At 36.4% G+C, this 25,931-nt stretch overlaps 1 long non-coding RNA gene across 2 annotated transcripts in view; it reads left to right on the top strand.

The window, feature by feature from the left end:
• The first annotated feature begins 468 nt into the window (after positions 1 to 468).
• LOC149837294 (uncharacterized) overlaps positions 469 to 25,931 on the top strand; it is a 37,683-nt gene continuing 12,220 nt past the window's right edge. The window contains exons 1-3 of one of the 2 annotated variants that reach the window (XR_016432094.1): positions 469 to 846; positions 1,091 to 1,159; positions 3,090 to 3,184. This is a non-coding gene — a long non-coding RNA (uncharacterized LOC149837294). Of the gene's footprint in view, positions 847 to 1,090; positions 1,160 to 3,089; positions 3,185 to 25,931 lie in introns of those variants that run through there. The other variant, XR_016432093.1, reaches the window with a different exon arrangement.

Here is a 25,931-nt window from a genome sequence, read left to right as displayed (position 1 = left end):
AGTAAAAGACGTCAATCGGGTTCAACTTATATGCTGTAACAGTCAAATCAACCAAGAAAAGGAAAGGAAAAGGGCATTCTTAGCTACGGCTACGGATTCGCTGGCCAAGACGATGTCTCCCTCGCTTCAACAGCTCGCAGGAGGACCACACTCACGAGTTCTCAAATGGGGTTTAATCAGCCCGCTCTCTTCTCTCCTTTGTGAGTGCCAACGTCCTCTTTTGGGGGCAAGGTAGCTGCCCCATGGACCCAATAAAGAATGCTGTAGTTTCAACAGCTCTTTTAGGGCATGTTTGATGGCATGTTCTGTGCATTATGCGGGACAAAAAACACTATATTTAACAAACGTTGGACACGGCGGACATGCCGAACGCTGTCCGCTGCATCCTTTAAACATCGTTATTTTTTATCCACCCCCTCCTGTGTTACCAAAAGAACAAAGACTGGGAAACGAAGTTTAAAAAAAAGTTTTGCCTCGACGGGCGCACCCCTCTTACCCGACTCTCTCCCTCTCTCTCCTGTGCAGCGAAGGGGAGCCCCTCTCTTGCCCTGTGCAGCGACGGGCGCACCCCTCTCTTGCCTGACTCTCTCCCTCTCTCTCCTGTGCAGCTAAGGGGAGCCCCTCTCTTGCCCTGTGCAGCGGCGGGCGCACCCCTCTCTTGCCTGACTCTCTTTCATGGAAATTGGAATTTTGCTCTTTAATTTTTTTACCTAATCTTTAATTTGAAGCTTGAATCAGAGACGAGGAGGCTGAAGCAGATAATCTCCGAGAAGGACCGACTGATTTATGAGCTCCAGGACAGACTCAAAAATGGACGTTGGTCTTCGTGTCACCCTCGATGATAATGTATGCTTTGTTAAACCTTCCCTTCTTCACTTCTGAAACCGATTGATTTTTTGGGGGTTTCATTTGTGGATTTCATTTGTGGATTTCATTCTCCTTAATCATTTTTTATTAGAGCAATCCATTGCCTTAATTCATAGTTGTGTATCTTCAAAACTGTTTTTTTTTAACACCATTAACGTCATCATTGCCACCACCACTCTTGTTTTTTGTATTGACGATCAACAATAGATTTCCCGACATGCAGATAAAGCTTTTCAATGAAAAAGATGGGTTGACGATTGCCACAAAAAAGTTGAACAAAGATCCGGTCAAGGTAAATCATTTTTCATTCTGAAAGAAGTTTTAGTTGTTTTTCACCTATCTCACTTTGGAATCTGTGTATTTGATTTTTTTCAATAAAAAAAATACAACAAAAAAGGGGCCTATTCAAACTGATTTTTCTGATTCGGGGTTGAATCTGCCAATTTTAAGGCTCGATTCAACCATGAAGTGAATCCATTTGACTGATTCAATTCAATTCTGATAACATTGGATCAAACCATATTCAAGAGCTTTTTAGTGCTACTGATATCACAAAAAAATGTATATGAATTTTGTGTATTTTGCTAACCTCAATCCCCCATAGTGTTGCTTTTGAGGCATATTCTGGATTTTCAAAGAGGTCCACCCCTAACAGGAACAAAATATTTTTGGTTAGTAGCATTCAAATCCTTTTTTGCAAGCAAAGGTTGAAACCTTTGTTGATGAATTTGAAGCCAGGAAAAGATGCAACACCACAATTTGGTACCTGTTAAAAAATGTATAAAAAGATGTAAAAAAAATCAATGATTACACTATAAAACTTTACAAAGGAATACTTATAAGCAGGGTGAGTTAATATATCCAAATTTTCGAAATTTTATTTGCTTTCTGTATGTTTTGAATTCACTAAACAGGAGGATCTTCAGTTCATACCATGCCTTAACATGCGAATAAAAGAAATTCTATACATCAAAGATATTCATGGCTAGAGTCAACTATATTTTATCAGTTTCTTAATCTATAAGGTACTTTTTATAAAGCATATATAACACCATTAAAATAAGTTCAAAGCTCAAAATCAATAAACTATATAGTCATCTTGCGGATGCTTAGATGGATGTGTGGAAATACAATAAAAGATAAGATTCAGAACGAAGAGATACGTAAGAAGGTAGGTGTTGCACCCATTGAAAATAAGATGCGAGAGAATCGTTTACGGTGGTTTGGACATATTCGGCGAAGGCCTAATGATGCTCCAGTTAGAAGGTTGGAGAAATGGGAAAATATATTAGTTAAAAGAGGTCGGGGTAGGCCTAGGAAGACTTGGATGGAGATGATAGGAAAGGATATGAATGCTTTGAACCTCACCGAGGACATGGCGTTGGATAGAAATGATTGGAGGAAAAGGATTCATGTGGAAGACCCAAAATGAATTTCTTTTTCGGTTCATATCGCTGACCCCAATTGTTTTGGGATGAAGGCGTAGTTGTTGTTGTTGTTGTATATAGTCATCTTGCATTAATTTTCAAAACATTATAATTGCCACATCAATGTTTCTCCAACCTCTAGAAGGTGAATACCAATAAGTTCGTTGACTCGAAAGAGAGACAATTTTGGCAAGTGTACAACATTTTTGTATTAGAAAGTTTGAAATCAAAGCAGCAGCATTACCTAGTAGTGCATGATTTTAATATCAATTTTTATCCAATTAGAAGCATATATGCATCTGTCAAAATCTCATCTCCTAAAGCATGTCAAACAAATATAACATAGAAGATAGAGGTATAGATGCATCATCTATTTGAGATGCATAAGTAGGCAGAGTGAACTCGGAAACCAGAAATATGGCATTTGTTCTCCAAGGCACATGACCAACAGTTACTCCAATCAGCTATAACCTCCCCCATTTTCCCATCAATAATGATGTTCGAAACTAACCTTCACTTGTTGCAGAATTTCATTGATGTTCATATTGAGAATGTACATGTATATACGAATCTGGATTTGGACCCAATGTTTCTTTTGTATTCTTTACATGATTGATGCTATCGGGTCTGGACTGATGTAACACAGACCCGATCCAACCTGTATTATATATATATATATATATATATATATATATATATATATATATATGATTGAATATAGGGCACAATCCCATGTTGGGAATCATGCCACTCATTGTCGCCCCTCTTTCTCTCAATCTTCTTTCTGTTCTGCAGTTGCTGGATACCAATGCATGAATTCTGACATGGTATCAGAGCAGGTCGAGGCGTAATCATCAGGTCAGGTTCCTCTTCTTTCTTTCTTCAATTCTAAATCAGATTTATCCTCTTTCTTTCCTGAAAATCGATTTGATCATATTGGGTCAAATTTTTCTTTTCATAAAATCGTTTAGTCATCTTTCCTCTTTTCTTAAAATCTCTTATTTTCTTAAAATCGAATCTGGTCACCTCAAACCAATTTTCTTTTTCTTTCAACCATGGCAAATCAAATCTGATCATATTAGATCATATTTGCCTCTTTTTAAATCCCGATTGTTATTTTCTTCTCTAATGTCGGATCTGATCATTCCAGATCAAATCTTATCATTCCAAGCCAAATCAAATTAGATCTGGTTACGTCAAATCAAAATTTCTCTTTTAGTAGCGTCAAATCGAATCTGGTCCTATTGGATCAGATTTACATTCTTCTAAATCCATATTATTCTTCTGTTCTCAAATCATATCTGAACAAATCACTTCCATTAATCGTCCCTTCCTTTGTCTATATCATTGAATCAGATCTGAATCAGATTCCAAAAAAAAACTTCTAAGTTGATTTGATTAGATCTGATCTAATCCATCATCCCAACGTGAAATCTCCTTTCTTATATTCATGTCTGTTACTTTTAAAACTCAAATCAAGGTTTTGTCCTAACAAAATTTCAGATTGTCATCCTATTCTGCTTCTCAAGAACACAAGGGAGCGTTGCTGATTATTTCTGACTAACTGCAGCAAGATTGTCCGCACTACTAAAAAAAAAAGGCAAATTTGTATTGTTGGGTCATTAAACTGCTGGACAGAGTGTTCCTTTGGATTATTTTCCTTTTATCAACTCCTGTTTATCTTTCCTCATGGATTCCCCTTCACTTTCATTCAATTTTCTTGGTCAACTCATATTTGAAAAATTGAACAACTCGAATTACTTGACCTGAAAGAGGCAAATTTTGCCTTTTATTCAAAGTTTGGATCTCTCTAGACACCTCGATTGAAGGATTCATGCACCACCAGAGTTTGTACTGCAGGAAGAGCGAGATGGTAAAAGGGAGGTTTTCAGCAAATTGGTTCATAATCCATAGTTTGTAACATGAAGAAGAAAAGATCAGGCGGTTGTAGCCTACATTACTTCTACTCTCTCTCAAGAAGTATTAGTGGCCATTCCAAATGAATATTCGGCTAGGGAGTTATGGCAGATATTGGCGCAGACCTATTCACATATTTCAGAGGCTAAAGAGAGAATTTCAGCTCTTGAAGAAAGAAAATTTATCAGTTACAAAATACATGAACAAAGTCAAGAGTATCACAGATCAACTAGACATGGTGGTTGCGTAATTCCTGAGAAAGAAAAAGTTCAACAGGCAATGAATGGTCTTGGATCTTATTGTCACATGCTGGTTACCTCTCTTCTGTCTTACTTCATTTCCCAATTTTAAAGATTTGCGCACGAAACTATTGTAGTATGAAGTCACCATTAGAGGTGAGGAGATGGCTCTGAATTCCAACAATCAGGAGGTTCTTGTCACAGGAATGGTGTCAGGTGGAGGACGTGGGGGCTTTCAAGGTAGACGTGGGCAGGAAAGAGGCAATCAAGGAGGTCGTGGATTACTTCTCATGCCCAACATGTCACCTAACTCGTTCCCAGGGAACCAACACTCTAGAAATATATCAACATGCTTTCAATGTAATAAAAGGGGACATATTAAAGCAAATTGCTGGCATAATCCGTAAAACAAAGGCAAATTTAATGGTGTTGGGTCTTCTACTAGAGGACAAGCAGGGGATGGCTCTAAAGGTGATGAAAAGGAGAATATGAAGAATATCCTGATTTATGCTCTTTCAGAGTTGAGCTTCAAACAGACTGAGCAGGGAACTTGGTACATTGACTCTGTGCATATGTCAGGTGATGTTGGTAAGATTTCAAAACTCATTCCTTATCGTTGTAAATTTAGCATTAAAACTGAAGATTGTGCTCTCCATTCTATCTCATATTGAAAATACTTTCCTTCCACTCCCCAATTCCTCACTATGTTTATCTGATATTTATCATTTTTTTAGTATTGTTAAAAATATTATTTCTATTTTTAAACTTGTCGATGATACTAATTCTTCTGTCGAATTTACTCCTTCTGTATGTGTCAAGGATCTTCTCAGGAAGAAGACACTCATTGAAGGAGAACGATAGGAAAATATGTATGTCCTCAAGGAGTCTCCTTTTGATCATGATGCTTCAATCAATTCATAGTCAGTTCAGTCAGTGTCATTCAAAGATTATTTTAGTCTGTCTCAGTGTAATAAGCTAGAGATATGGCATTGTTGTCTGGGTCATTGTAATCATTCATTTATTGAGAAACTTGTGTCTGACGGACTTGTTTCACAGTCTAGTTTGAGTGTTGAGTCTGATATTTCTCTTTGTTCCAGTTGCCAATTATGTAAGAGTCATGTTCTTCCATTTCACTCAATAAACCAAAGAGCTTTTGTACCTTTTAAAATTGTCTATTCTGTTGTTTGGGGACCTGCCCTACAATCTTCTTTATCGAACAACCGTTATTATGTTACTTTTATCGATAGTTATTCTAGATACACTTGGCTTTATTTTATGAAATATAAATCTAAGGTGTTCAAGCTTTTTTGCTTATTCAATGCTTTAGTTTGTAATCAATTCTCATCTAAAATGCAACATTTCCAATGTGATGGTGAGGGAGAGTATCTATCAAAGAAATGTACTAAATTTCTTCAAGATAATGGAATAAGTCATCAAATATCTTGTTTACAGACACCACAACAAAATGGTGTGGTAGAAAGAAAACGCCGACACATTATAGAAAGTGCATTGAGCATGTTATATGACACTCATATTCCTTTAAGCTTGTGGACGAAAGCCTTTCATTCCGCTGTGTATGTCATAAATCGACTTCCGATGAAATTGCTAGTGAATCAATCCCTTTATTTTACACTCTTTGGGGTTCAGGTCAAACATAGGAAACATGCTTAAAACTTTCATACTCCACACAATAACATGCTTTATTGCCTTAAGAAAATAAATCATTCTACACTATTACAAGAGTTCGAGACAAAATAAAAGTTATTACAACCCCAAATGAATTAAAATGGTCGGCGGCCCTAAAAAAATAAAATAAAGAAAAAGAAGAATCTGCAGGCCTCTTGTTTGCGTTCTAGCCTCCTTGGTCCGCACGGGCATGACCCTAGCTATTGCACTTTCTTCAACACACGTGAACCCACCTGCAATACAAAAACGAACAAAACAAACAAAATACTAGACTCTACTCCAGTTCATGTTAGTTTGCCAGAAAGTAAAATTAAATCTGAACGAAACAAGAATCTCAATTAATCTAGTTTTTCAATAAATCAAATTCTAACCTAACTGCAACAAAGCGCTAATCTGAATAAATAAATGAAAACTAGCTAACAAAAATATTTCTAAATATACCAAGCGGAACAAAAATCTGAAAACAAATGCACTACCCTAGATTTATCATTAAATCAGTCAACTAAAAAAAAGCACGTAGATTGGGTGAAACCGTACCCTGCTAGGATCCGATCAATAATTTGTTTGTGCAATAACGATGAATCAGGCAGGATTCAATGATTAGGCTGACCAGCCAATTCAAACAAGCCATATATACTGATCCAATCGAAATCAAGGTTGGTTTAATTGAGTCAGATCAAACTATGAGCAATGGTAGAGGATCGGAGCCGCCATGTTGGCAGATCCTTATATAAATGAACTAGTCTTAACCAAACTGATTTGACTTGGCAGATTGCTGATTAGATCAGACTTGGTTCAAACTTACCAAACTCGGCTACCAAGTTAAATGAGAATCAAACTTTTTTTCCCAAATAAAATGCACACTAGCCAGCTGGTATGCTTTGCTTAAATGGAGGTTAGCCGAATCTACTTTGGTCGCAAGTTGGCACGCCAGCCAGATCAGATTCAGTTATCTTAAAGTAATTCCGATCTGGTCTAAGAAATATACCAGATCTGGTCTGGATTAAAACATAGAAAAGCTGCAGACCAGACTTGCCTTCAGCAAGTCTAAAAAAGCAAAATTAATTTCAGTAATCCCTGTACTACAACAGCCACTTGATCAAACAGATCTGCGTGATTGCTGGATCACGCAGGTCTATTTATAATTACTGATCAGGCCCGGCCTAGTTTCTCAGGCCGACCAAATCAGGTCAGGTCTGGGCTCATAGTGTGGGCCGATGGTTGGCAGATCTAGGGAAAATAATTAGCCTTAATTTAAATGTATCTGGTCTGACAGATCGTTGGTCGAATCAGACCTGATTCAGTCCCAGGCTGAATCCAATATAAATTGGCAACACAGATCAGGCAAAAAAAAAACAAAAAAATTTGCGCAGATCAGTCTGCACAGGCAGACCGATCAGGCTATTCTGTTGCGGCCCAATGGAAAGCTCGATCAAGTCGGGTTTGATAGTGGCTGAATCAGACTGGAATCATAATAAAAAATATGTAACCCGACTTGATCTGATTGATCTATATTATGTGTCCTCTTTCTTTCTTTTTATTTTTTTTAATAATAATAAAGAAAAGAAGATCCTAATGACTATACAGAAAAATATTTACAAAACAAAACAAACAATCTATATAAACTATGCTAAATAAAAGAAAGGAGGGAGAATAAGTGTACCTAATGTTTCGCCTCTGACGAAGTGGAGAGAAGAGAGTAGTCTTCCATGTTGAACACATGTCACGTGGCCCTCCGACGAGAGAAGAAGAGGAAGTCGGCGATGAGAGATGGGAAGAAAGGAAGAAGAAGAGGGAAGAGGAAATGGGAGAGAGAGAGAGGAGGGGGCATGAATCCCAAGAGGAGAGACACCCCTCTCTTTTCATTCTCTAATATTTATAAGGCTTAATTAGGTTTTTGGAGGTGTTTTAAGAAATTTTCTAAAACACTTTCCAAATTTTCAATAAATTCAAAAAGCCTTTGTTTTTTCAAAACTATTTTATAAAACCACTGTTATTAAAAATTTAATTTTTTAAAAACACTCAAATGGGTTCAACTTATTCATTTTTTACTCTTTTTGAAAATAAAAAGTGCCTTGCAGGTTCAAGCCAAATATTGATTAAACAAGGGTTATTAATACTCATTTTACATATAATCATGCATATAGAATGTATATATTATGCATGATCAAATTCTCCCATGCGTATCATTTGCTAGTCCTTGAGCAAACTGACCCTTAACAAAAGTAAAACACACATGCAGATCAAAAACCTAACTCATTTTTGTAAGAATCACGATTGCATTTAACATATGCAACAAGCCCTTTAAACCCCTAGGTTACCCCAATGAACGAGTAAGGTCTCGTGAGGGTTTGTAGTGATGCTATCCATAAACATCTCTATCATATATACACAAAAATTCTTTTTCAAAAAATATTAGGTAGTTAAGAAATTCGTATAAACAAATATTTCATGTAATTACATTTTCACAACATATTTAGAGTTTTCACGTGTCGCCATAGAAGATGTTTCCTTTACTTTTCTAAAAATTGCAAATATCTATGTTTTTTTTAAAGAAAATCAAGTATATTCATCTATTGCTCATTTATCCTCACTTATATATTTTCTGCATAGTTTTTCATAATTATTTCTAAGCAATGAATTTTCAATAAGCTCTTGTTACTATTTTTTTTCTTTTTTTCCAATTTTTTACACTTTCACCTTTTTTTTCAGTTGAGTACTATGTCAATTTTTAGGTTTTTGTGACCCGTGTAACGAGCTTTGGGTCAGTGACTCTCAAGTCAGACGACCTTAGGGCACCAGATACAGAGTATCCCTCAGACTTAATTGCTCGAGTCACTAGACCTTAGATTTATAGTTTTACGTATAGTTTTCTTCTTGTCATGTGTTATGTCGATATTTCTTAGGCTCTCTATAAACTCTATGTAACAGGCTTTCGGGTTGGTAGCTCTCAAACCAAATGGCTTTAGGGTACCAGGTGTAAATACCCTTCAGGCTCTACTTGCTCGAACCAAATAGGCCACAAATATCAACTAGCCAAAGAAGCGATCTCCTTCGTTGTCCTTTTCAACTTGAGAATCAAACACTTCAACTTGTGTTTGAGCCCAGCTATTAGGAAACAACCAAGATATCAAACAACTAAATGCATGCTCTTTTTCTTTTGAAGCTCTTCTTTCTTTGTGTTTTTCATTTGCTTAGTTTTTAAAAAAATAAAGTTGTGCATAATCATATTTGTGATTCAAAACAAGTTCTGACATTCATCTACCATCTTTTATTTGAAATCTACATAATTAACCACACTTTTTAGATTAGTTTCAGAAAAAAAAATCGTGGGGCTTAAGAATTCTCTAAAATGTCAGATTATGTAAGACATTCATATATGCTTGAAACTTATTTCTTAAAAGCCTAATTTTTATGAGTTTTTATCAAATACAACAACAACAACAACAACAACAACAACAACAACAACAACAACTACGCCTTCATCCCAAAACAATTGGGGTCGGCAATATGAACCAAAAAAGAAAATCATTCTCCTCCAATCATTTCTATCCAATGCCATGTCCTCGGTGAGGTTCAAAGCATTCATATCCTTTCCTATCATCTCCATCCATGTCTTCCTAGGCCTACTCCGACCTCTTTTGACTAATATATTTTCCCATTTCTCCATCCTTCTAATTGGAGCATCATTAGGCCTTCGCCGAATATGTCCAAACCACCGTAAATGATTCTCTCATCTTATTTTCAATGGGTGCAACGCCTACCTTCTTACGTATCTCCTTATTCTGAATCTTATCTTTTATTGTATTTCCACACATCCATCTAAGCATTCGCATCTCAGCTACACTCATTTTTTGAATATGATGTCTCTTGGCAGCCCAACATTCTGTACCATATAGTAAAGCGGGCCTAATAGTCATCCTATAAAACTTTTTCTTCAACCACAATGGCATTATACGATCGCAAACACTCCAGTTGCACTTTTCCATTTCATCCACCCAACCTTTATCCTATGATTTACATCTACATCAATTTCTCCATACTTTTGAATGATAGATCCCAAATATTTGAAACAATCATCCACCGGTATTTCTTACTCACCAAGCTTCACTACTTCGTTGCTTACTAAACTGACATTCCATATATTCTGTCTTACTCTTACTCAACTTAAAACCTCTTGCTTCCAATGTTTGTCTCCATAATTCTAACTTAGCATTAACCCCAGCTCTAGACTCATCAATCAAAACAATATCATCAACAAACAACATACACCACGACACATTTTCTTGAATTGATCTCGTATGCTCATCCATCACTATAGCAAATAAGAAAGGACTTAAAGTAGATCCTTGATGTAACCCAACCATTATAGGAAAATTGGTTGTCACCCCTCCACAAGTGTGGACATTGGTTACTACTCCTTCATACATATCTTTAATTATACTAATGTACTTGAGAAAAACACCTTTCTTCATCATTGTCCACCAGAGAACGTCCCTAGGTACTCTATCGTATGCCTTCTCCAAATCAATAAAAACCATATACAAATCTTTGTTCTTCTCTCTATTTCTCTCAATAAGTTGTCTAAGAAGATGTATAACTTCCATAGTTAATCTTCTAGGCATAAAACCAAATTGATTCTCTGATATCATGACAACCTTCCTCAACCTAGACTCAATCACCCTCTCCAAAAGTTTCATAGTATGACTCATGAGTTTTATACCACGATAGTTTGTGCAATCTTGTATATCACCCTTATTCTTATATAGAGGCACCAAAGTACTCTTCCTCCACTCATTAGGCATTTTATTTGTCCGCCAAATCTTGTTAAAAAGATTTGTCAACAATTCTAAACCTTTCTCTCCCAAGCATTTCCAAGCCTCGATAGGTATACCATCTGGGCCAACTGCCCTTCTTGATTTCATTTTTTTCAAAGCCTCTGCAATTTCTTTTTTTTGAATCTTACGCATGAAGTCACGATTCATCTCATGAAAAGGAATGGAGAAATCTCCAAGATCCTGAGCATGACTTCTATTAAATAGCTTATCAAAATAATCTTTCTAACTCTCCTTAATCTCCTCATCTTTGACTAAAACCCTTTGCGTTTCATTTTTGATACATCTAACCATACCTAGATCCCTCAATTTCCTATCTCTCATCTTTGCAAGCCTATAAATATCCTTCTCTCCCTCTTTGGTATCCAACTTGTCATAAACCTCCTTATATACCTTATCCCTTACGTTTCGAACTACTTTTTTAGCTTCCTTCTTTGCTATCATATACTTCTCCAAATTCTCATTATCATGACTCTTAGATTTCTATAACACTCTCTTTTAACCTTAATAGCTAATTTGACATCCTCGTTCCACCATGATGTATCCTTACCTAGCGGTACATCGCCTTTAGACTCACCCAATACCTACTTAGCTACCTTTCTCATGCCACCCGCTATCTTATTCCACATTGATTCTGAATCCTCCTCGAGACACCAATCAGCTTCCTTAACTATCTGCTCTACAAACATTCTTTGTTTAGCTCCTTTCAGTGCCCACCACTTAATTCTAGGATCTATCCTATGTCTATCCCTTTTGCGACATTGTCTAATTCTAAGATCTAAAATTAAGACTCTATGTTGTGTAGCTACACTTTCTCCCGGTATAACCTTATAATCGATGCAACAACCCTTATCTCTCTTTCTAAGTAGGAAAAAATCTATCTGACTCATATTAACTCCACTTTTAAATATTACTAGGTGAGACTCCCTCTTCCTAAACCAAGTGTTTGCTAAGATCATATCATAGGACAAACCAAAATCTAAAATCTTTTCTCCATTTTCGTTTCTTTCTCCCATACCATAGCCTCCATGGATACTCTCAAATCTATTCCTACTAATGCCTATATGTTCATTAGGTCACCGCCGATGAAAAGCTTTTCTCCATAAGATATCCCTTATACTACTCCATCTAAATCTTTCCAAAATTGACGCTTAATGGAATCATCTAAACCTACTTGAGGTGCATAAACACTAATAATATTAATAATATTCGTACCTAATACTAATTTAATAAGTAAAATCCTATCACCTTTTCTACGGACCTCAACTACATTATCTATAAACTCATGACTCATAACAATCCTTACTCCATTCCTATTCCTATTTATTCCTGTATACCAAATCTTATATCCCCAAGGTTCTATCACTTTTGCTTTCTCACCTACCCATTTGGTCTCTTGTAGACATAAAATATCAATTTTTCTCCTACACATAACATCTACTAACTCTACCAACTTACCAGTTAAAGACCCTATGTTCCAAGTGGCTAACCTAATTTTATGGTCTTGGACTAACTTCTTTACCTCCACTCGTCCAACAAAGTGAGGGAACCCTTGCCTATTTGACACCACACTCGGGCACCGGTGTGACATGTCACTTCTGGGCGACGACCTAGCAACCCTTGCCCATTTATCACTGCCTCCGTGCCTATAGAGTACAGCGCGTCGCTTAGTAGGGAACGCCCCAACGAAATTCTCATATTGGTTCATATTCATAGGGTATGACTAAGTTTTTATGCTGGCTGTCACTGGCCTACCGCAACCCTCCTCCTTTATCCGGGCTTGGGACCGACAGTGTATAACTAAACAGTTATACATAGGCGGAGTTAGTTTTTATCAAATACATGGACAAAAAAAAATGGGCCTGTAAACTATACCCTCCCCCATGCTTAAATGTCATAGTCCTCAGTGGCACTCCCCCATGCTTACATGAAACTATATGAATGCATGAGTGTACACAAAGAATAATACAAAAGGGAAAAAGGATAGATAAGACCTGATATTTATGTTGGAGCTCTCTACATAAGATGCCTCGTTCTGCACTACTATGCGCATGCAGGGCTCCTCAATGTCCTGTATTCTAAAAAAAAACTCATACACATTGAAGCACATCAAATCGTAAGATATGCATGACTCTATCCTAATTCAATCTGAAGCAAACCAAAATCAGAAAAATCACCCTAACTACTATGAGATGCCTCTCACGCAGTGCTAAGTTTTAAGTCTTCATCCATACTCAGAAATTGCTAACCCTCGCAGTCAATAAGATCGATGGACTCAATGTTTTGTCCCTCTCCAAGATCCGAGATATAGGGCTTCAGCCTTTGCCCATTTACTTTGAAAAGCCTACCCGTTTTGGGGTCTATTAGAGTAACTGCACCATGAGGAAATATTGTATGAACCATAAACGAGTCATCCCATCTAGACCTAAGCTTCCCTGGGAAGAGTTGCAACCGCACATCGAACAACCAAACTTTTTCCTAGGCACAAACTCCTTTATAATAATATGCTTGTCATGGAAGGCCTTAACTCGTGCTTTGTAAATTTTGGCATTGTCATACGCCTCATTGTGAAGCTCTTCAAGCTCATTTAATTGTAATTTTCCAGCCTGGGCTAAATCAAAATTGAATAACTTGATCGCCCAATAGGACCTATGCTTCAACTCAACAGGGAGATGGCATACCTTTCCAAAGATTAGGCGATAGGGGGACATGTAAATCAGAGTCTTGTAGGCGGTCCTATATGCCCCATAAGGCGTCATCAAAGCGCTTAAACCAGTCTTTACGGTCTGGCTTGGTCGTCTTCTCCATGATCCTCTTGATCTCCCTATTGGAGACATCAACTTGACCACTGGTATGTGGGTGGTAGGGGGTGGCTATCTTATGGTGTATAGAGTACTTCTTTAGAAAAGAAGCAACCTTTATATTCTTGAAGTGCTTTTCTCCATCACTTATTATGGCGCGTGGCATTTTGAACCGACTAAAAATATTGTACTTAATGAAATTAAGCAATACCTTATGATCATTGGTCTGGGTAGCCACTGCCTTCACCCACTTGGAGACAATCTACGACAACAAGAATGTAAACAAAATCATATGATGGTGGAAACAGACCCATAAAATCAATCCCCTAAACATCAAAGATCTCGACAAACAAAATGAGGATTAGGGGCATCACACTACAAGAAATCTGTGGATTAGCGGCAGACGCTATCCGACGATAATCCATTTCAAATTTGTCGTTAATCTGTTTAGCAATGGATTGGTGACAACTTAGCGATGGATAGCGTCCGTCGTAATTTCCTGGTCGCTAATTAGCGACATAACTGATTTGTCGCTACTTTCGTCGCTAATTCACGACGGATTAGTGAATGTCATGATCCGTCGCTAAATAAGAACTGATTTGGTTTTGCGACAGATACATATCTGTCGATAATCCGTCGCTAAAATTTCATGATGGATACGTTTTTGTCGCTAAATTCTGTCGCCAATTTATCGACGGATTAGCTATGGATTACATTCTGTCACAAAACATCAGCTAATTCAATTTTTTAGACAGATTAATATCTATCGCTACATTCATAACGGATATTAGCGACAGATAATATCTGTTGCTAATTCATCATAAAATTTTTAAAAAATAAAAAAGAATTATTTGAAATATAAATATCGAGAAAAAAGTTCTTGTTATACAATTTATATAACCTGTGTATAAAAAACAAAGTATACATAAAAAAGACATATACAAAGCAGGTGAAACAAATTTAGCACAAGCTATAAGTAAAACAAATTTAACAACCCAGTGTAATCCTCGCCAAGTTCTAAATAGTTACAAATGAACATATACAAAGAGTTTCGTTTGAAACAATAAGTACGTGAAACAAATTCAACACATGAATCTAATCATCGCCAAGATTTGGAGCACCTTCCTCTTCATTGTCTCAATCTGCCCCTTCATCCATGGCTCCATCAGCTCCTCTACGCTGATCATCTCCAACATCCTACAAGAGAACCAAAATGTTAGTATTGATAAACAAAATATAATGAAATAAATTATATGCAATGCACCTAATCTAAGGCAATCAAAGTAACATGGCTTAATGACACGTAGACTAGCAATAAAGTGAAGGACATTAACAAAATTCGGATATGTGTTCTAAGGCTGACAAAAAAATTCATAGTGATTCAATCATGCAGATATGTGTTCTAAGGTTGTCAAAAAAATGTCATGGTGATTCAAGCAGGCATATATGGTTTATAAGGCTGTCAAATAAATGTGTAATGTATCACAATCATGCATATATGTGTTATAAGGCAGTTAAAAATCTTTCATAGTGATGATATCATGCTTATATGCGTTCTAAGGTTGTAAAAAACTTTCATAGTAATTCAATCATGCATATGTGTTATAATGTAGTAAAAAAACTTTCATAGTGATGAAATCATGCTTATATGTGTTCTAAGGTTGTCAAAAAACTTTCATAGTAATTCAATCACGCATATATGTGTTATAAGGCAATCAAAAAACTTTCATAGTGATGAAATCATGCTTATATGTGTTCTAAGGTTGTCAAAAAACTTTTATAGTGATAAAATCATATTTATATCTGTTCTAAGGTTGTCAAAAAACTTTCATAGTAATTCAATCATGCATATATGTGTTATAATGCAGTCAAAAAACTTTCATAGTGATGAAATCATGCATACATGTGTTATAAGGCAGTCAAAAAAATTTCATAGTGATGAAATCATGCTTATATGTGTTATAAGGTTGTAAAAAAACTTTCATAGTGATTCAATCATGCATATATGTGTTATAATGCAGTAAAAAAACTTTCATAGTGATGAAATCATGCTTATATGTTTTTAAGGTTGTCAAAAAACTTTTATATTAATTCAATCATGCATATATGTGTTATAAGGCAGTCAAAAAACTTTCATAGTGATGAAATCATGCTTATATGTGTTCTAAGGTTGTAAAAAAACTTTCATAGTTATTCAAGCATGCATATATTAGTAATTCAATCATGCATATATATGTTATAAGGCAGTCAAAAACTTTCATAGTGATGAAATCATGCATATAAGCGTTATATAGCAGTCAAAAAAATTTCATAGTGATGAAATCATGCTTATATGTGTTCTAAGGTTGTCAAAAAACCTTCATAGTGATTCAATCATGCATATATGTGTTATAATGCAGTCAAAAAACTTTTATAGTGATGAAATCATGCTTATATGTGTTCTAAGGTTGTCAAAAAACTTTCATAGTAATTCAATCATGCATATATGTGTTATAAGGTAGTCAAAAAACTTTCATAGTGATTTAATCATGCATATATGTGTTATAAGGCAGTAAAAAAACTTTCATAGTGATGAAATCATGCTTATATGTGTTCTAAGGTTGTCAAAAAACTTTCAGAGTAATTCAATCATGCATATATGTGTTATAATGCAGTCAAAAAACTTTTATAGTAATGAAATCATGCTTATATGTGTTCTAAGGTTGTTAAAAAACTTTCATAGTAATTCAATCATGTATATATGTGTTATAAGGTTGTCAAAAAAATTATAGTGATTCAATCATTCATACCTGACGGGCACCAGAGCTCATGTTGAATGCAGATAAAGTTCTCCTATCCCGAAAAAGTTGCACAACTCATTATGGACAAGGTTGGGAATAGCTTCATGTAAAAAGTCACGCATTGTGTCTTGAAGAAGTTGGCGAACACCATCCCAAGAAACAGTAGGGTCAATCGAACTGTGGGAGTTGATGCTGACGGGAGAACTCTAAAAGCCCTGACTGCAGGAGGAAGTTGATCACATATTCCATAACATCAAAAAATGTTGGCGGAAATATCTTCTCTAGCTGACAAATAGTAGTGACGACAGAATCCTCAAGATTCTTTACCTCAGTTACTAAAAAATTCCGATACACATAATGTTATAAAAAATGTACTCAACTCGGATAATACTCCCCATATAGATTTGTCTAACATATCATGAAATGCTAGGGGAATCAACTGTTGCATAATGACATGACAATCATGACTCTTCAACCCATATAATTGTCCCTCGTCTATCTTCACAACCCTAGCAATGTTAGAGGCGTATCCATCTGGAAATCTCAACTATCTCAACCACTGACATACCTGCTTTACTTGATCTGGTCCAAGCACGTACCTTGCCTTTGGTTTTAGTATTTTGCCATTGTACTCTTGGAGTTCCAATTCTGGTCTTTTACGTATTACTTTTAAATCCATACGAGCCTTCAGATTATCATTCATTTTCTCTTTGATATTCATTACCGTATTGAACACATTATCAAACACATTTTTTTCCACATGCATCATATCCAAATTATGTCGTATTAATAAGGTCGGCCAATATGGTAGTTCCTAAAATATAAATTTCTTTGTCCAATTGTGATTCTTTCCAAATCCAAGGAAGGGTGTCTGACTACGGGCATCTGTCAGTCCATATGGAAAGTATCACAATCGTCTTAAAATCTCTATGTCAGACAACCGTGTAGGTGGACCTTCTATTTCATTTGTGCCTGCTCAAAATGCGTTCCTTTGTCGTCGAAATGGATGGCCGTTGGGTAGAAATCGACGGTGACAATCAAACCAACACAGTTTCCTTCCATGCATCAATCTAAAAAATTTTGTATCCTCCATGCAGTACGGACATGTCAACCTCCCATGTGTGCTCCAACCAAATAACATATCATATGCAGAGAAGTCACTAATTGTTCATAGAACAACCTTTATATTGAAGTTTTGTTTTTTGTAGGCATCGTACGTGAGGACACCGTCATCCCACAGTATTTTCAGTTTATCAATCAATGACCTTAAATATACATCAAGATTTTGGCCCGAAGACGTAGGACCAAGGATCAATAGAGACAAGAAAAGATTTTGACGCTTCATACACAAGATTAGAGGAAGGTTGTATGGGGTGACAAATACTAGCCAATACGAGTATGAGGTTGATCTACCCCTAAATGAATTAAATTCATTTGTATATAAACCTAGCTTAACATTTCTCACTTCCATTGCGAAGGTCTGATGAGTATGATCAAATTGCTTCTAAGCTTCCGCGTTAACAGGATGCGTGATCTTGTCTTCATCATGTTAAACTTTATTTGCATGCCATCTCATTTATTTAGCTGTACTCGAAGACATATACAATCGTTGCAATCTAGGGGTGAGAGAAAAGTAGCGAAGTGACTTGTATGACACTTCTTTTGACCTCGTGTTAGCATTGCCTCGTCTTTGGCTTGAACCGAGGATGCCTATATGATGGACATGATCTGCTATTTTTTTATCCTTGAAATACAACATGCAGTGATTTGGACAAGCATCTATCTTTTGATACCTCATACCTAGAGCGTTGATCATAACCTTCGTACGATAGAAATTTTGTAGCAATTTCTCATCTTTGGGCAACATAGTCTTCACAATAGAGCACAAACGGTAAAAACACGATTGACTCAAATTATACTCTAACTTTAAATTCAGTAGTTGAAGAACTGCAGACAAAATAGTGTGACTCTTGCAACCATTCCACAATGGCTCATCAGCATCTCTAAGTAAGTCATAAAATCTACTAGCTGCATCGTTTACTGCTTCTTCCTCTACCCCAGTTAGTACATCACTAGGACCTATAGCAAAACCTAATTATGGTCCTACGACATCAAATGTCAAATTCACATATGGATTATCATGCACCATATCCACCCGTACGTCAAAATTGTTCCAAAATTCTTCACCATAAAGCATCCAATTTTGATAACCACTCATAAAACCCTTTCTGTATAGGTGATGTCTAACGCCATAAGGTTCTACAAATCGATTATTCTTACACATCGTGCAGGGGCACCTGATCCGACCGATAAGATCTGCTGTACTGACACTTGCTGCTGCAAATTCAATAAAATTGTCAACAACATCCATATATTCAAGCGACACCTCATTATTAACTATTCTATGGTACATCCATTCACGGTTTGCAGTCATTTTATCCTATAATGTTACGGATATTATCTTCATTAGTTAAAAGAGAATCATGATAATGCATCAAAAAAAAATCTAATTTATCTAATAATTCTTGTTTGGTGATTGTTGGTGAGCACTTTTTTTGTTTCAGTTAATGCATAAATTTTGGTTCATTTCTCTACCACAAACATGCTTAACATAAAATGCAATTTCATAAACTATTATGCATGTATTGATAATTCAATATTTTCGTGTGTAACACCATCATATCATATTTACACACATCAGAAGGATATTTAGAAATATGAAATCACATTCACAAACATGATACATTCAATTAAAGCATGTTTTCATGATACAATATTACATGGTAAGCATAATCACATCAAAAATAACTTCATGCAAGCATGGATAGTCATGTCAAACATTACAATACATTCAACCATTTATTTCACAACAATGTGAAACATGTACCTGCAGCTAGGGATGGCAGTGGACCGGGGGAAAGCGGGGCCCCGCCTCGCCCCGTTTGGACCGGGGATGAAGGGTATGAAACGGGGATGGAGGCGGGGATGGACTGGCACGTTCCCCCGCCCCGCCCCGGCCCATCCCCGCCCCGGCCCCGGCCCATTCCCGTCCCGGCCCCGCCCCATCCCCGTCCCGGCCCCGCCCCATCCCCGTCCCGGCCCCGCCCCATCCCCGCCCCCAACCCTTTATATTTTTACTGTTTACTAACCCTAACTCCCTTCCCTAATTTCCTAACCCTGGAGCCGCCGAGCCGGGCCGTTGCCTCTTCCCCTTCCCCATCCGCATTATCATTGTAGTCGGGCCGTCGCCGACCACCGTTGGCCGTCGCAGGGGGAGGCCTCCACCCTCATACTCAGCCTCCTCTGCAAGCTCGACGGGAGGGCGGAGCTCTACCGAGACGTACCCAGCGAGGCCGTGGCGGCCATGGTGGAGATGCCGGTGGTGATCGATGCCGAAAGCGCGAGGCGGGCTTTCAGGGGGTTCAACTCCGCCTTCGAGGAGGCATACCGGGCGCAGACTGCATCGATCGTGGTGGAGGACATGAAACGGGGATGAAGGCGGAAACGGGGACAGGGCGGGGACGGGGACGAGGATGGGGCGGGGGTGGAAGACATGAAACGGGGATGAAGGCGTGGGGTGGAGGATAAAATCCATCCCTGCCGCGGAGGCGGGGCGGGGGTGGAGGATAAAATTTTGAGGCGGGGCGGGGGTGGAAACCTTGTCCCCCGCCCCGCCCCACTGCCATCCCTATGTTAGAAAGTGACTTTATATACGGTAGGTTCGATAATGAACCCATACACATGCACATTAAGTGCGAATATACCCACTCAAGGGAACAACACAAGCACATCATGTGCTAATACATAAACCCATAAAAGGGGTAAATATGACATAAAGTCATAAGTTGAATATTATTAAAGAAAGAAGGTAAAAACCCTATACAATGGAGCATAAGCTCCTCCAAGGAGTGAAGAATACAAAGGGGGAGACCCCTATTTATAACACAAGAGAGGGGCCACCAAGGGAGCTCCCAAAGGAGTCGTTGGGAGCCCCCAACGGTCACATTTGTGACCGTTGGGGGCTCCCCAACGACTCTTTGGGGAGCCTCCCTATGTGGCGCAAACCACAAAAAAGGGAAAAATAAAAAAGAAAATTAAAAATAAAATTACAAACATATTCCAAATGGAATATGCGTAAAAACTGTGAAATGTCTAAACTACTCCTATGCCTATAAATAGATAAATATATATTTTATATATATAATTAGGATAATACATATGCATATATACCATATATGAATATGTATTATCCTTTATATATATAAAATATATATAATATTACAATTGTCGAATGATACATTTTAACACCCCCCCTCAAGCTTTGCGTGGGGGAACGAAAAGATTGAAGAAAGCAAGAGGAAGAATCTCAAGGCTTCAAGAGCCTTCAGGACGAATGCCATTGTAAATGTCTCCCTCCAATGTCTTTAACGATGAGCACCTTCCACGATCTATCCGAGGTACTTCTTTTCCTCTTATCTTCAAGATCCTGAGGAACAACAACAAAGAACAAGTAAAAAATATCTTTGCACTTTACTCAAAAAGGAACATTCCTAACAAGGTGCAAAATTTATGCATAATAGGATAATTACTTTAGCATGAAAAGAAAATTTAGAAAACCAAAGTTTTCAAAATCATATATCATGTTTAAAGAGTGAGCGGAAACATATTGCAAGAATGCATAATGCATTCATAAGGTCCAATATTGGACAAACACAATCCCATAATGGGAGAATAACAAAATAGTCCACTAAGAGACACCACAATAATCCTACGAAGAGGCATAAGCAACATATACTTTATTGAATGAGATCCTAAAAGGCCATAAAGAGCATATGCATATATTATCATGAAATGAATTAATACGTAAAGAAATCATTAATGAACATGCTTCAAACATGTAATGAAGTGCCAAACAAGATAAATGAAGTCTCCAAGCATACTTTAGACAAAAAATAAACACAAGAGTTCACAAGGTTTTAAATTCATTTACGAATAGTATTATTTGAGTAGAGAATCTTACCCATTTAGGAAAATCTCACTCAATTGACAAAAAGGACACATTTTGCATAGAAAAGTGGCCAAAATACCATAAGCACTTAATATATAGATTAAATGCCAAAAAATCAACTTGATTTTAAAATATGCATATCAAAAATATGATTCACTTGAATATCTTAAAACACAAGTCATGAATGAAATTTTGCAAATTTCAACAATAGTTCATCCATTACAAACAACTACCTCATTAGTCCTCCAAAACCCATAGATCAAGTGTATAAGCTACTAGATCAAGAATATAAATATAATGTCATTAAAGGCCAAAGACACACACAAAGGTGTGCAAAAGAATTTCTTGTCTACATATAATAATACTTGAAATGAGTGCATCTACGACAAGAACAAGAGAATACACGCCAACATGGACCAAAAGCATCTCTTGTCTACGTAAAAATACACTCAAAACCAAGTATGTTCAGCTACTAGAACAAGAGTAACAAGCCAACCATGGGCTAAAACACAATACATCTCTTGTCTACATAAGATGACACTTGAAATGAGTAAAATAAGCCAACCATGAGCATACATCTCAGCGACTAGAGCAAGGACACAAATGCCAACATGGACTAAAATCACACACCATGGTGTGAATCAACGTGCCTTGTCTACATAAAATAACACTCAAGACAAGTGTGTTCAGCTACTAGACCAAGAGAGCAAAAGCCAACAAAGGGCTACCAACACACGAAGGTGTAATAAAATTCTTGTCTACATATGATGACACTTAGATAAGGGGCATAAAAGGAGAAGACTTTTGAGGTAATCAAACTTGTAATGACAAACATATATATAAATCAAACCTTAAATCAATAAAACAATATTCTTCAAAAAAGAATACCCATAAAAATAACATTTTGGAATAAACTATGTAAAAGTATCTTCAACAAGATACAACAACCGATAGAACAATATTCTTGAAAATAAATGTGTGAACATACGCACACCAAGAACATATGGAACACTTGTGCACAAAAGCACAAAATCACAAATGTGCAAATGCACTCATAATTTTCATAAACAATGGAAGGTTGGGCAATAATCCTTAAAACCTTGATTTCAATATGCCTTAAACATTTTAAGGTTTCAAACATCATATATCCATCACATTTATATATAAATAAGAGCATCCATAAGATCAATGGCCAACATCAAACTAGTGACACACTCATATACCAAATCATTCTAGAGTCCCAAGGTGCCCATAACTCACCTCAACCCCCATCTATAATATGGTAAGTGGACAAACTAAAATGACATAACAATCAGTGACACACTCATAATTAGAGATCATATACCAAATCATTCTAGAGTCCTAAGGTGCCCATAACTCACCTCAATCACCATCTATAATATGGAAAGTGGACAATCTAGAATGATATAATACGAGGTGCCCATAACTCACCTCAACAAACATCTCTAATAAAACAATAATAAGGCCAAACAAATGATGCATTAAATAACATGTGATGGGCAAATATAAATGCCACAAAAAGGCAATAAACACTTTAGGAATCATTTTTCAAAGAAAAGAGGACCGATTAAAAATTGAATCAAAGGTCCAATATAATCAATCACAATAATATGCTTTATAACAACAATTTTGCATAAATCTGAATTATGCTTAATCTTCAAAAGAAGTCATTTATACAAAAAGACTTATTATGCAACTAACACAATTTATGAAATATTAAGCAACATCATGATCATTATCAAAAGACTCAATAAACACAACATGAAATACTCAAGCTATGTCATGTGTGAGAAAGGAATTGGAATCATCCAAGAAACAAATCAAGCCTTTATAATTTGCAATTATATGTATACCAAGATGTAAAATGGCAATAATCTTAAATGTGTAAATTTAGGACAACATGTACCAAGATATTGCGGAAGCATTCATAATGATAAAAGAAACAATCTTACAAGTTCATAACAAATAAACACAAGCCCTAAAGGAAGCAATAAAAACATCTCTTTATTGAAAAGAGAGTATCATGTGAAAATGTCTACGAAGAGACAATACACATACAAGCATAAATACTTTATAGAAGAAGTGCACGAAAGCACTCACACAACACTTGAACAAAATACAAAAAAAACGTATAAATAATAAACATGCGATAATGCATGTATTTCATAAAATGGAAGCAAATGCTTGAGACTCTCAAGCTTTAATTATGTAATTATATGCTTGATAAATGAAATTTAAGACAAAGAAGACCATATTATGGCCAATGTAGACATCCTTAGAGATACAATCAAGAGGTTTTGAAACTTTATATGAAAAATACAAACAAACATGTTTATAAAGTTGTATCATTAGAAGAAAACTCAAAAATTAATGAAGTCTTTTATACCAAAGGATGCAATAGATACACTATGCATTCTATATAGTGTGAGAAGATTTTAAAAGATCTTTCCTAATGAACATCATACAACATATTTATCACAAATAATTTTTTAAAATCCTTTAACTAAACCAAAACCATTGAAACATCATTGACAAGAACTACTTAGGATTCATAACAAAGATTTAGATGTGAAAGATTCTTGTACAAAAATTATATCAAGATTTTTTAAAAAAAAATGCACTAAAATCCATAAACAAGAGAAAAACTCAAAACCAATTAGACTTTATATGAGAGAAAAGATTTTTTAAACAAAGATCATTAATCAAGAGATCATATATAATCTTTAAAAGTTAATTTATGAAATACTTATGTAATCATCATAAATCCCACATAATTGAAGACAATTTTAAGAAAGAACATAAATTACTATTTATATGTGATGAGTAATCGATAAACATATAAACAAGAATTTATATATTTGAATAGCAAAACAAGTTTACTAAATTTAAAAGGAGATATTTTTTTTTAAAATTTTGAACATGCGAAATATGAGAAGAGGTGATTCAACTATTATAAACACTTCATATGCAAAAAATAATTTCATAATGCATAATATGTTAAGAAAAGAGATACATACCGAAAACTTAAGAAAAAAGAGAAGGACAATGAATACTTCACCATTTCTTGATCAACACGCTTTCCGTTGCATCAAAGGACAACCCCATCGTGACCACGCTCTGATACCATGTTAGAAAGTGACTTTGAATACTTTAGGTTCGATAATGAACCCATACACATGCACATTAAGTGCGAATATACCCACTCAAGGGAACAACACAAGCACATCATGTGCTAATACATAAACCCATAAAGGGGTAAATATGACATAAAGTCATAAGTTAAATATTATTGAAGAAAGAGGGTAAAAACCCTATACAATGGAGCATAAGCTCCTCCAAGGAGTGAAGAATATAAAGGGGGAGACCCCTATTTATAACACAAGAGAGGGGCCACCAAGGGAGCTCCCAAAGGAGTCGTTGGGAGCCCCCAACGGTCACATTTGTGACCGTTGGGGGCTCCCCAACGACTCTTTGGGGAGCCTCCCTATGTGGCGCAAACCACAAAAAAGGGAAAAAGAAAAAAGAAAATTAAAAATAAAATTACATAAAAACTGTGAAATGTCTAAACTACCCCTATGCCTATAAATAGATAAATATATATTTTATATATATAATTAGGATAATACATATGCATATATACCATATATGAATATGTATTATCCTTTATATATATAAAATATATATAATATTACAATTGTCGAATGATACATTTTAACACCCTACCTGCAGCAAACACACTCCAATATCCCGCTAACTAATACTATGACTAGCATGGAATCCGAATTACAAAAATAAGAGCACTTCTATTTCCGTATATTCAAATTATGCTCAGCATGATCTCCAAACTCTAGCAAAACAATCCTAGATATCCACAACTAAGTGAGTGTGTGAGCAGGAAAGTGTTGCATCCAAGAAAGTAAATAACAATGGATGCGCTTGCATCACTTACTCACCACGGGTATTTACCCAATTCGCATGCTTTTGCATTTACATTTTTCTTATTTCTTTTTTGCATGACATTTTAATCGCATGCGATGCTTAGCAATAAGCATTGCACATTTTGCTCTGCTACGCACCTGCAATGACAAAGACTGACGGCCAAATTGGTGTATATTGTCAAAAATCTTATCGACATTTTCTCGACAAAGGAAAATCTTGAGATAAATGTAATTTTGCTTGTCTGTCTGAAAAGGGAGTAGGCCCCTCCACTGCGAAAAGAGAAAGCAGGGAGAGGGGTGGGCTCACTTGCCAGGCCGAGCCCGACCTCAACCTCGACCGAGAGGGAGGTGGGCTTGACTACCTGGTCGAGCCCGACCCCATCAGAACATAGAGAGAGCCAGCAGGGAGGGC

Source organism: Nuphar pumila, chromosome 5 (assembly GCF_984573655.1).
Source record: "Nuphar pumila chromosome 5, dmNupPumi1.hap1.1, whole genome shotgun sequence".
In the NCBI taxonomy this organism is placed as follows: Eukaryota; Viridiplantae; Streptophyta; class Magnoliopsida; order Nymphaeales; family Nymphaeaceae; genus Nuphar; species Nuphar pumila.
This window is presented reverse-complemented; position numbering and strand designations above follow the sequence as displayed.